This window comes from Struthio camelus, chromosome 10, assembly GCF_040807025.1.
Source record: "Struthio camelus isolate bStrCam1 chromosome 10, bStrCam1.hap1, whole genome shotgun sequence".
Lineage (NCBI taxonomy): Eukaryota > Metazoa > Chordata > Aves > Struthioniformes > Struthionidae > Struthio > Struthio camelus.
The window spans coordinates 26186004-26197312 of NC_090951.1; the positions used below are offsets into that span (position 1 = coordinate 26186004).

The window sequence follows — 11309 nt, forward strand, 5'->3', positions numbered from 1 at the left end:
GAGAGGTGAGAGCGCCTGAGGGAGGTCAGAAGCAGCCTCAAATTTGTCCTCTGGCCCCAATGCAGGCTTGGCGGCATCAGGAAACGCTGCCCGAGGTTCAGCCACACTCACCAGTGCCGTGGCTTGGGAAAGAGGAGAGCGCTGCTGCCTTCCTGCCCCGAGCTGAGGAGAAGAAGAGGAAGCCAGAGAGGCTGCCGCGGCTGCGCAAAGAGTAAGTGCGCGCCAGGCCCAGCCCCGGCCTGGAAAACTGGAGTGGCAGCACCTGTCCGAGGTGTGAGGAAGCCCATCTTGGGAGCCATGGGGCTGGGTATGGCGTCCCCTGATTTCTCCTGGCATGGCAATGACCTGGGCTGGACCCTGGTGCCAGGCAGCCCCAAGCTGCATTGCCACTTGAAGGCTGTGGGTACCACCAGCGGGAGCGTGCGTGCAGGGGCTGGTCGAGGGGAGAGGCAGGAGGGCCTCAGCCAGAAGGGGAGAGGGAACTTTCCCTGCTCTTGCAGGCAGCTTTCTGTATGAGCAAGCCACACCCTGTAACTCTTGGAGACTTACCAAGTGCGTTGGGAAGAGTGGAAGCAGAGGGTAGAGCTGAATCGGCAGCGGAATTCCCAAGAGAAGCACTTCCTCTGGTAAATTTCTCCAGCTGGGGGTGCTGTTTCCCCTTCCCCTGCACTGGCCTTCCCTCCACACCCAGGAGCACCCAAGGGGAGGGGAGGGGAAGGGGGTCCGGTCTTTCCCTGGCACCCCTCGTGGGAGAGCAACAGGCTTTGCAGGCTGTAGCCTGGGAGCAGGCACCCTTCCAGCCCAGGGGCAGGGGTTGGGCACTCAGCGGTGGGCTTTCCCTGTGGGACCAGAAAGTTGTGGCTGCCGACGATGAAAGGATTCCTCCAGCGTTTTGGCTCTCCCTTTTCAAACCGCACGCTCCATCCTTGTCTCCCCAAGGCTCCACACCCGGACACCTTGCCCTGTGGGGATCGAGGCCGGCTTGGTGCAAAGTCCCATCCCCGCCTGACTCCTCCGCAGGCTGATTACCGGCACGTGGCACCTTGTCATGTCCTTGCCTTGGACACTAGGGCCCCTGTCCCGTTCCAGAAAGCATAGAGATGCCAGCAGAAGCAGACCCCAGAAGAACCGCCCTGCCCTAGGCCTGCAGCGTTTCCGTGCCCTTCTCCCTGTGCCTAAAACCAAACGGTTCCTTTTTAATGCCCTAGCACTGGGCAGCAGATGGCTCTGCGGGATCAAAGGGAGAGATACCAGGACTTGCTGGCTGCGCAGAAGACGTGTGAACATTGCTGGAAAGTCTGGAAGCGTGGTCCTGAGCCATCTTGCTAGCTGCGGAAGCCTGCCTGGGCCTGAAGAGCGACCAATCCCAAGGCACTGCAGCTCCAGGGCCAAGTGGAGGCCTGTCAGCGTGGGAGCTCCCTCGGCTGCTGTCAGCGTTGTCTCCATTGCGGCCATGGAGCTCTTAGCAAAGGGGATGTTGAAATCCACCTACAAGGGCCAAAGGAAAAAAAAAGTGGCGTGTACTTGTTCACGGCTGGAGTAACCAGCCTGTGCCTCACAAAGGACAGTGCTGCAGGACAGATGAACAGAAGAGCTGTTAAACCCCCCATGTGCTCCTCCACAGTTTTTGTAGCGCCGTAACAGAATAACGCCCGTACACAGACCGCAGCATAGAGACACGCGTGCCACAGAGCGGGTGTGCAAGCAAACCACTGCCTCACTCATTCTAAGGACAGCGCGCACGCACACACACACGCGCCCCTTTCTTCCTTCATTACCCTCCCTAGGACACGCTCAGAGCTCACACCTCTCACTCCCCAAGACCCTCACGCACAGCCAGGACTGCACCGCCAGAGTGCACATGCACCAGCCCAACACATCCCTGACACTGCACACGCATCCGCACACATGCTCACGCTCTCCACACGCACAGAGACACTGCACAGCGGACACACCCCTCACACAGCATGGTGGCCAGGACACACGTACACCTGATGGGCCCACAGCCCCAGGGGTGCTATAGGAGCTGCAGCCCTTCTCCGGATTGTATGGGGAAAGGCTAAGGGCAGAGGAGGAGCTGCTGTGGGGTAGAGCGGTGCGGCAACCTGGGAGTGCAGATGCCTGGCTTTTCTCTGCAGCTGCAGTGCTCTCCAGCCAGGCAAACCTGGGATGGGCCATGTTTGTCCCTGGGCCTCCGTCGGCCCTTGGCTGCTCCTTGTGGCGGCCCCCCCAGGGCTGTGCTCATGTCCTGGTGGGCGCACGGTGTCCCCACCACCCACCTCCTGCCTGCTGCCTGGAGGTGGACGTGCCTCATTTAGACCTTCCTCCTCTCTTGCCGCATGGCTGCGGTTGGTTTTTTTAGCGCTTTCTTGAATTAGGTTTTCAAAGCAGCACCTAGTAGCTTCTTGTAAACTACAGGCAGCTCACAGCTGCTTGACTGCCCTGTCAGCCTTTTTCAAATCCTGGGCTCCTTGAAGCCTGTCCATGCGCCTCCTCTGACCCGGGAACACAGCATCTCCCTGCCCTTCATCAAACACAGGAAGGGGCTTTGTGGATCCTCCCAGAGGAGCGGGTGATGGCCGTGTCCTTTCGGTCTGTTGCTGGGAGAAGCCTCTTCTTCGGTCGTCTTCCTTGTCCCAGTAACGCCTGATGCTCCAAACACTGCACTCTCCCTGCAAGTGCTGCCTCTTACTAAGCACCTGCTTCACTGGCAGACATTCGGCGTAGTAAAGAGGCAAAGGCTTTGGACCGCCTTGCTGCTGCAGGGACCAACAAATTGCCAAGGAGGTCCAGAAGCTGAGTACTCAGCCAGTACTGTTTTGCCCTGCCTGTGCGCTTAGTTGGCAGCTTTCCCTGGCCATGCAACTCATGAAGTGGTGCTGACCCTGATTTCCAGAAAAGTGCTTGTCAGTTTAAAAGAGAAGAACTGGTTTTCAGTGGGGAGTTGGAAGGGCGACGTTCTGCTGCTTTGGGGGACTGCCCGCTGGCTTTTCTGGTGCGGTGACCCTTCTGTCTCGTCTCGCTCTGAGAGCTCCGTGAGGTCCCTCTTGACCCTCCCTGTGTGGAATAGCTACAAGATGCTGCTGCAGAGACTACTGGACTCTGACAGCCAGGCAGGGGTTAGGCCAGAGCCCAGATGCCCTCGGGAGCAGAGCGCAAAGCCAGAAGCCCGTTGGCTCCCCCACGAGATGTGGTTTGGGACCAGTGTTCCCTGCTGCTGCTCTCCGTGTCCTTCTTGGCTGCCTTAGCCCCTCTCCAGCCTCCACTCCCATTGGCCCAGCATGGCTTTGGCTGCTCTGGGTCTGCCCTTACTCACGGTCCCTGTGGCAGTCGGGTGTCCTTCTTCTGCCTCCCCTCGCCCCCTCCCCCGGCTGTCTTCACTACAGGGGCTTTCTGATGCACTCAATGGCCTCACAGGGCTGCCACAGCAGCGACCTCACTGTCCCAGCCCTGGGTCGCCTGTGGCCTCCCTTTTCCTGCCTCTAGCCAGCTAAACCCTGCCGAGGGGCACTTTGCCCTGGCACTCCGTGCCCTGGTGAATGTTGCAAGCCTGGCACGCAATGGCTGCTCCTTGCTGGACGAGACAAAGAGGAAAGCACTTGAGGTGCCCGGTTAATGCTGAAGAGCCATGGTGATCGCAGGCAACAATGGTTGCTCGTGGGCTCCAGTCCGCCTCTCCAAGCGTGCTCCAGTGGCGCAATGGGCCAGCGCGCAGTACTTATACAGCAGTGCTAAGCGGAGGGATGCTGAGGGTGTGAGTTCAAGCCTCACCTGGAGCATGGGCTTTTGATCATGCACTGCCTCCTCTTCCCTTGGGCGGTGCAGCTTTCTAGCAGCGACATCTGTCTCAAGCCAGACATCCCGGGACCTGCCAATACAGACACCTTGGAACACCAGAAGCGCTCGGGGCCGTTCCAGGCTTGACCTGGGCTCTGCCCGCATAGCACTCGGTTTGGGGCCCCGGAGGCAGAGCTGGGCTCTCCTCCCTTCTCTTCCGCAGAGGATCCAGACCCCACTCAGGGCGCAGATGCTAACATTTTCCTTTGCTCTTCAGCATTTGCCCTCCAGGCGGACACTCTCCCAGCACCAGCTGCCCAGCCTCACTGTGGCAGAGCCTTCCTAGCCAGCCTTTCCCCCTGCAGCCAGGCCAGGAGGAAGCACTCCTGGCTCTCTACACGCGAGCACTGTGGTGGAGCTGCAGGCAAAAGCTGCTGCCTCACAGCGCCTCTCACTCTGCAGCAGGCAAGGGAGAAAGGCAGCTCTGCCTTTCCAGGGAGGGTTTCTTTCCCACAGCCAGCTTACAGCTTGGCCGGAACAGGACTTAAGACTTCCAGCATGGTGGCATAACCTCAGAAAAGTCACACGCTCCCCCTGAAGAAAAAAAAAAAGCGACTTCTTTCTCCCAGGGAAGAGCTACTTGTGTTGGGGGTCTCTATGGCGTGGGATGGCAGTTGCGGGTGGGCTGGGGCTGCAGGGCAGTTTGTGTGTGGAGCTGAGAGTGCCCTGACTGCAACACGGAGAGCAAGGGCAAGGGAAAGGAAAGGTGAAAAGCTGGGCACTTTCCAGGCAGAGTCTCTCAGTTCTCAAGCTTGGCCTGGAGAACGGAGAAGCTTGACTGCTTTCCCAGAAGCAGGGGTAGCTGTCACGGCAGCCCCCCAGCAGAAGACACTGCACGATCACTAGAAACCAGGAAATCATTTTAGGCACGAGCCCACTGAATGTTTGGAACAGAGAGCACAGAAGAGCTTCCTAGGCCATGGCATCTTTGGAAACAAACCCCTTGGCCTACCCTTGCGGGTGCCTCCCGTGTCTTTTCCAACTCTCCTTTTCACCCGGCGGGCTTTGCAAAACCATTGCTGTGACTCGGATTCGGCCACAACGCAGAGTACTAACCACTATACGATCACAGCTGCCCATGTGATTGCCTTTCCTCCTCGGGCCATTTGTCCCTCCTGCCTCCTGCCCTCCTGCCTTCTGCCCTCCTGCGGAGCAGCCAGAGCTGTCAGGTGACGGCAGGCTAGCAGGGAGAAGTCAGAAAATGCGAGTCTGTGTCCTTGCAGAGCAGCACCCGAACAGCGCAAGCCCTCATGTGCCTCCCTGGGAGAGGGGAGGCAAACTCACGCTCTAGATTCACCTTTTCAGAAGTCTCAGTTCTTGGGGATGGCAAAGAACTGGACTGAAGGCAGTTACGGGGCATGTCCAGGGGCTGGCGATGAGGAAAGGACAACTCTGCAAAGAGCGGCCCCGCGTAGCCAGCTGGACAGAGGGTGGTGTAGGGGGGAAGGCAGGTGCATAGCACAGGGGATACGAACTGCTCCGTGCCCAGCCCTGGCTCTTTCTGCTCAAGTGTCCCCTCCACCACGCACCCTGGGGTGCAGTGTGAGCCTGTGGGCGCACCTCCACAAAGAGCGACGGTCCTTTCCCCACTTGCTCTGCTCCTGCTGCTGGGAGAGGTCCTGGCGAGAGGTTGCAGCTGCAGGAGTGCTGCGCTGGGTGGCGGAGGTGGCTCAGCAGAAGGGAGCTGCTCCTCGCCTGAGCTACGTTGCAGCCATGCCCGGCCCTGGCCGCCATGCACCTCGCTGACCCTGCCCTTCCCTGGCTGACCGGGCTCCAGAGCTTGGCCTCAGACCCGTCTCAGCACTTTGGACTTGGCTGGCAACCACTGCTCTGTGCCTGGCCCTCGTTCCTGACACTCAACCAGCTCTCCCTTCTTGCTCGGGTGCTGAGGGCCTGTGCCCTGCCAGGGAGGTCCCTGCCTCACTGGCCTTGCTATGTCCCTCGCAGCCTGCTTGCCTGCCCTCGGAAAGCAGCCCGCTCCCACTGCTGGCTGCCACCTGCAGCAAGAGCGTGCTCACGTTTCGCACTGTGCTGCAAGGACAGCCGGAAGGGGCATCGGTCCCCTGGCGAGAGGCAATCCAGACTTCCCCCAGCCCAACCCATGCACCAGGACAGGAGTGTTGCAGTCTGGTGGGTATAGGTGAGTGGTGCAAGGAGCTGGATTTTGGCTCCGGTTTCTTGGAGAGGTGGGTTTGAAGCCCGTGCTGTCAGGCTTTGTTGTCTCAGGCTGCTGTGATTTGTGCCCAGCTGTGATTTTCTGCTCAGGGACTTTCCAGGTGCAAACCTGTGTCCAGCAGTGACCAGCCTCCCCGCCGACCGCCACCTTGCACTCCCTGGGCCTTCCCGCTGCAGGGTGCCTGCTGCCCAGAGGCTCTGGTTGAGGGCCTCGTTCTCAGAAAGAAGGAGGAATGCCTGCAGAGTTGCCTGGGAAGGCTCGGGCTGCCACGGCAATTTGTCTTCCTGACCGGCTGTGGGGGGCTGTGGTTGGAGGGGTTGGTCCCCTGCAGGGCAGGGCTGGTGCCCACCGGTGGGTGCACAGGCAGGCTGGGCATCTCCTCCCTGGTGGTCTAGTGGTCAGGATTCGGCACTCTCACTGCCGCGGCCTGGGTTCGATTCCCAGCCAGGGAAAGGCTTAGGGTTAGGGCTAACCCTATTGCCACAGCAAGCGAGGCCTTTCACCTGGGGGGCAGCGTGGAAGGAAGGGGACCCTATCAGACGCACAGGAGCTCTGAGCAGGCACGAGGAACAGGGCGTTTCCTCTGTTGCAACAACAGCCATCCTGGGCTTGCCTGTGCAGCCAGCTCCAGGGCAGCCCTGTCTTCTGCCAAATCCCCTTGCAGAATACCCTTTCCTTAGGGCTCCTGGGAGGCGCTGGGTGACAGAGAAAAGGTCTCTGGGTCTGCGGGACGTGACTCACCTGCCGCAGGAGCTGCCTTGTCTTTCAGTCCTAAGATCCCTGCACTACCCAGTCCCACAGAGGCAGGAGCAGGCGACTCTGCAGTGAAGCTTTGCTCTGCACATGCCAATGAGAGACCCTTCCCATGCTTCCTGGTGCAGACGGGGCCAGAAGGCCCAGGGAGGAGCTGAAATGGGCTCCTGGGCCCATGGGCAGGGTGTGTGGAGCATTACTGGTCAGGGCCACTGAGGCCCTCAGGGCCCTGACAGCACCCAGGTGTCGCGTCCTGCTGCTACGCCACAGGGGACTCGCAATAACAACCAGTGCTTAGGCCCTGCTGATAGTCACAGCCTGAGCCAGCCCTTGGTTCTGTTACGTCCTGGACAACTCCGGTCACTTTGAAAGAAGCCCTGGAAACAAGCCCACCTGCCCCCCACACTCAGCCATGGCACAGGTGTTCCTCAGTGCAGCGAGATGTTGGTGCACAAGGGGTGGCGCTTAACGCTCCCAGACCCGATTTTGCATTCGCACGGCCTTTGGCACGGTTTGGAGACGGTCCTGGCGGACTCTTGGACAGTGCCCGGGGGGAAAGGAAGTAGCCGTTGCTGAGAGCACAGCTCACCGAGGCAGCACACAGGTGCAGCAGTTTGAGCCAAAGGAGGCTGTGACCTCTCGCAAGCTCTAACAGGCTCCAGCGAGCTCTGTCAGCCATTCCTGAGCACAGGGCGCTTGGAGCTCTAGTTCCACCTAGAGTCGTGATGAGGGAAGGTCAAGCAGCAGTCCAGCAGGTGCCAGCGAGAGACCTGTACCACAAGCGCTGGGCCCAGTACAAGAAAGACATGGCCATGCTGGAGCGAGTCCAGCAAAAGGCCTCCGAGAGGCTTGAGGGATTGAAGCATCCGTCACACGAGCAGAGGCTGAGAGAGCTGGGATTGTTTAGGCGGGAGACGCAAAGGCCCAGAGGGGCTCTTGTCGGTGTGTCTAAATACGCGATGGGGGGAGTAAAGAAGACGGAGCCAGACTCCAGAGCCCAGGCAGACTCCAGACTCCAGAACCCAGAGAGGCTGTGGTATACCTAACCAGCACCAGCCCTTGCTTTGCCGAGGCTCCTCTTTATTCCTTCCTTCCTTTATCCCTTCCTTCCTTCCTTCAGGGCAGAGCTCAGCACAGCCCCTGCGGCCAGCAATGGCAGCGCAGCGTCCCCATCTGGGGCCACCACACTGGTGAGCTCCCCCTCCCCGCCCCCGCCATGGCTCTCGCTGCGCCACGGCGTGGGGTGGGGGCAGCACCCCAAAACAGCCAGCGCAGCTGCCCTTGGCTGAGGTGGGCAAAGCCTGGCAGGGTCTGGGGGAGGGTGTCGCGGGAGGCCTGGCAGCCTCTTGGTGACGCGGGCTGGGGTCACAGTGGGACATGCCGCATCACAGCCACAGCTCCCCTCCCTCCTCAGCATGTGGAGGACAAGAAGGTGATCAGGAGTAGTCAGCATGGATTCACCAAAGGGAAATCATGCTTGACCAATCAGATAGCCTTCTCTGATGGAATGACTGGCTGGGGAGATGAGGGGAGAGCAGCGGATGTTGTCTCCCTGGACTTCAGCAAGGCTTTTGACACTGTCTGCCATCACATCCTCCTAGGTAAGCTCAGGAAGTGTGGGTTGGATGAGTGGACGGTGAGGTGGATTGAGAACTGGCTGGATGGCAGAGCTCAGAGGGTTGTCGTCAGTGGCGCAGAGTCTAGTTGGAGGCCTGTAGCTAGCAGTGTTCCCCCTAGGGGTCAGTACTGCATCCAGTCTTGCTCAATGTATCCATCAATGGCCTGGAATAAGGCACAGAGTGCACTGTCAGCAAGTTTGCTGATGATACTAAACTGGGAGGAGTGGCTGACACACCAGAAGGCTGTGCTGCCATTCAGAGGGACCTGGACAGGCTGGAGAATTGGGTGGAGAGGAACCTCTGGAAGTCCAACAAAGGCAAGCGCAGGGTCCTGCACCTAGGCAGGAAGAACCCCATGCACCAGGACAGGCTGGGGGTTGACCTGCTGGAAAGCAGCTCTGCCGAGAAGGACCTGGGAGTCCTGGTGGACAACAAGTTAACCATGAGCCAGCAGTGTGCCCTTGTGGCCAAGAAGGCCCAGGGTATCCTGGGGTGCATTAGGCAGTGTTGCCAGCAGGTGGAGGGAGGTGATCCTGCCCCTCTCCTCAGCCCTGGGGAGGCCTCCCCTGGAGTACTGTGTCCAGTTCTGTTCTCCCCAGTACAAAAGAGACATGGCACTACTGGAGAGAGTCCAGCGGAGGGCTACAAAGATGAGGAGGGGACTGGCGCATCTCTCCTATAAGGAAAGGCTGCGAGAGCTGGGCCTGTTCAGCCTGGGGAAGAGAAGACTGAGAGGTGATCTCATAAACGTGTATAAGTATCTGAAGGGGGAGTGTCAAGAGGATGAGGCCAGCCTCTTCTCCGTGGTGCCCAGCAACAGGAGGTGCTCCGCTGGACTCTTTCCAGTAGCGCCATGTGTCTGTTCAGCCACAGTCTGTGCCAAGACACAGTGTCAGTGGGTATAGCATAAGAGTACTGCTTTCCTTGCTATTTCAGGGTCTACTCCGGCCTTGGCAGGCAAGTAGTGACAGGGAGAATGGGCACAGGGTCAGTTACCCATAGCGCATGTCTCCAGACACTCTGAAGAGCTCATAGGGCTTCTCTTGACACCTTCTTTTCATAGAGGCTCTGGGAGCAGCCAGGATGTGTCTGTGGACCACCCAAGTCAATGCAGGTATGAAGACTGGCAGCCCCTGTCCATTACCTTCAGCTGCAGCTGGAGGGCCTGACAGAGAAAGGGGCTGGAGGCCAGCACTCACAGGCGCCCAGGACTGGAACCCAGAGGCAGAGACATTGTCATGGGATAGGAAAGGGCAGAATAACCAGAATATCAGCCTGAGCAGGAGCTGACTGTGACAGGGGAAGGACAGAAAACAACTGTGAAGTTGCCTGGCTGTGTAAGGTGCACAGGTGGAAGGATGTCATAGCAAGGACAGAGCAAGGAAAGAGGACCAGAGGAGAGCCAGAGAGGGCCAGGGGTCAGAGTATGTGGAGAAGTAGGAAGAGCTGGGTTATTTAGCAAAGGCTGAGCACATGAGGAGTCGGGGTAGGGGGGCAGAGGCCAGACCTGTTTTCCACTGTCTGTGGACAAAAGACTCAGTGGTCAGTACTGGAGAGGGCTGGGAGGGAAGAGCCCAGAGTCTGCTGGCCTCCTAGGGTCTCCTCTTCCTCTTCCTGCCTCCCTCCCACCAAAGTCTGGGAGGCCAGTGAGGCCAGGCAGGCTGGGCAGGAGTGGAAGGCCCTCTCCAGCACAACTGGCTCTCCTGATTGTACAGGGCACAGCAGGTGGGAATGACGCACACAGTATTGACCAGGCAGACACTAGGCACCTACCACCCTGTAGTCAGCCAGCTGCATGCAGGGCCCAGCTGAATGGACTATATGGCTTGGGGCCAGCATCAAACGGCTGTATTACCCAGGATCATAGCTGGGTAAGAACCATTTGCTGCAATAAGCAACAGCCCTCGGCCTCATGCAGGGTAACATCTGAGGGGAGCGGTTGTCTCTGGCCTCACTCACAAGTGGAGCCTGCAAAGGCACATATTGTGTTTGTGGCCAGACCAGGTGACCACAGGGTCTACAGATGTTCCACTGTGGTCCCAAAGCTCGCAGGGCACCAGTATAGAAGCCTGGGCAGTTGGTGGTGGCCATTGGTCTGGCCACATCCTGTCCCTGCAAAGATACAAAAGGCGGTCTAGTGCCAGAAACCCCTGCTGTTCATCATCCCATGCACATAGCATTAGGTGATCCTACAAGTGGGGAGTGGTGTCCCAAGGCCCAAACTAATTTTCTATGCTGGGGAGTGTGTGGAGGACAAAGACTGAATTTTCTGTCTTCGTCCCTGCTATTGTGTTTATCAGAGATGTCCAGGCCTCAGCAGTGGTCTCCCTCTTTCCATGTGACCAGATCCCAGAAAAGGTGTCAGGGCTATGCAGTAGAGGGCTGCCCCAGACTGGCAGTTCTGCTGGTCCTAACCTGAAGAAAGAGAAGGGTACTCCATGGGCTGAGAAGAGCAACAGTACCAACAGACAAGCAACCCAAGGGCATGGGGACTGTGAGCCCTCCTGAGAAGCCTGTGGCACAATGAAGCCACACACAGGGGGCAGTTCAGCAGGGAGCAACACAGGGCAGGTACATAGCATGGCCCAATGCAAAGGCCTGTGGATATGCTCTGAGCCAAGCCTGTTCCAACCAAAAGGCAGGTGAGACGTGACTGCTATAGTAGCATACACATAGGCTGTGCTTCAGTAGTTGGCTTCTGCAACAAAGAACATGCCCTGGCCCATTTGACTGATTAGTCCACATGCACTTGTCAGCACAGATGTACTGTGGCTCTCAAGGACAGTAAGCTGGAAGTAGGATCACTTTGCTCGCCCCCTCCTTGACATTCCCACACATTTCTGCAAAGCTGATTGCCTCCCTCTGTTATGCCTTCATGTGCACAACCTGTCAATGATTGACTAGACAGCTGCCTGTTAGGAAAT

The 11309-nt window shown here is 58.6% G+C and overlaps 1 non-coding gene across 1 annotated transcript; it reads left to right on the forward strand.

Annotated features, from left to right (window-relative positions):
- Positions 1-3685: 3685 nt before the first annotated feature.
- Positions 3686-3779, forward strand: TRNAI-UAU (transfer RNA isoleucine (anticodon UAU)). Its single transcript has 2 exons — positions 3686-3723; positions 3744-3779. It is a non-coding gene; the product is annotated as a tRNA-Ile (tRNA).
- The last annotated feature ends 7530 nt before the right edge of the window (positions 3780-11309 follow it).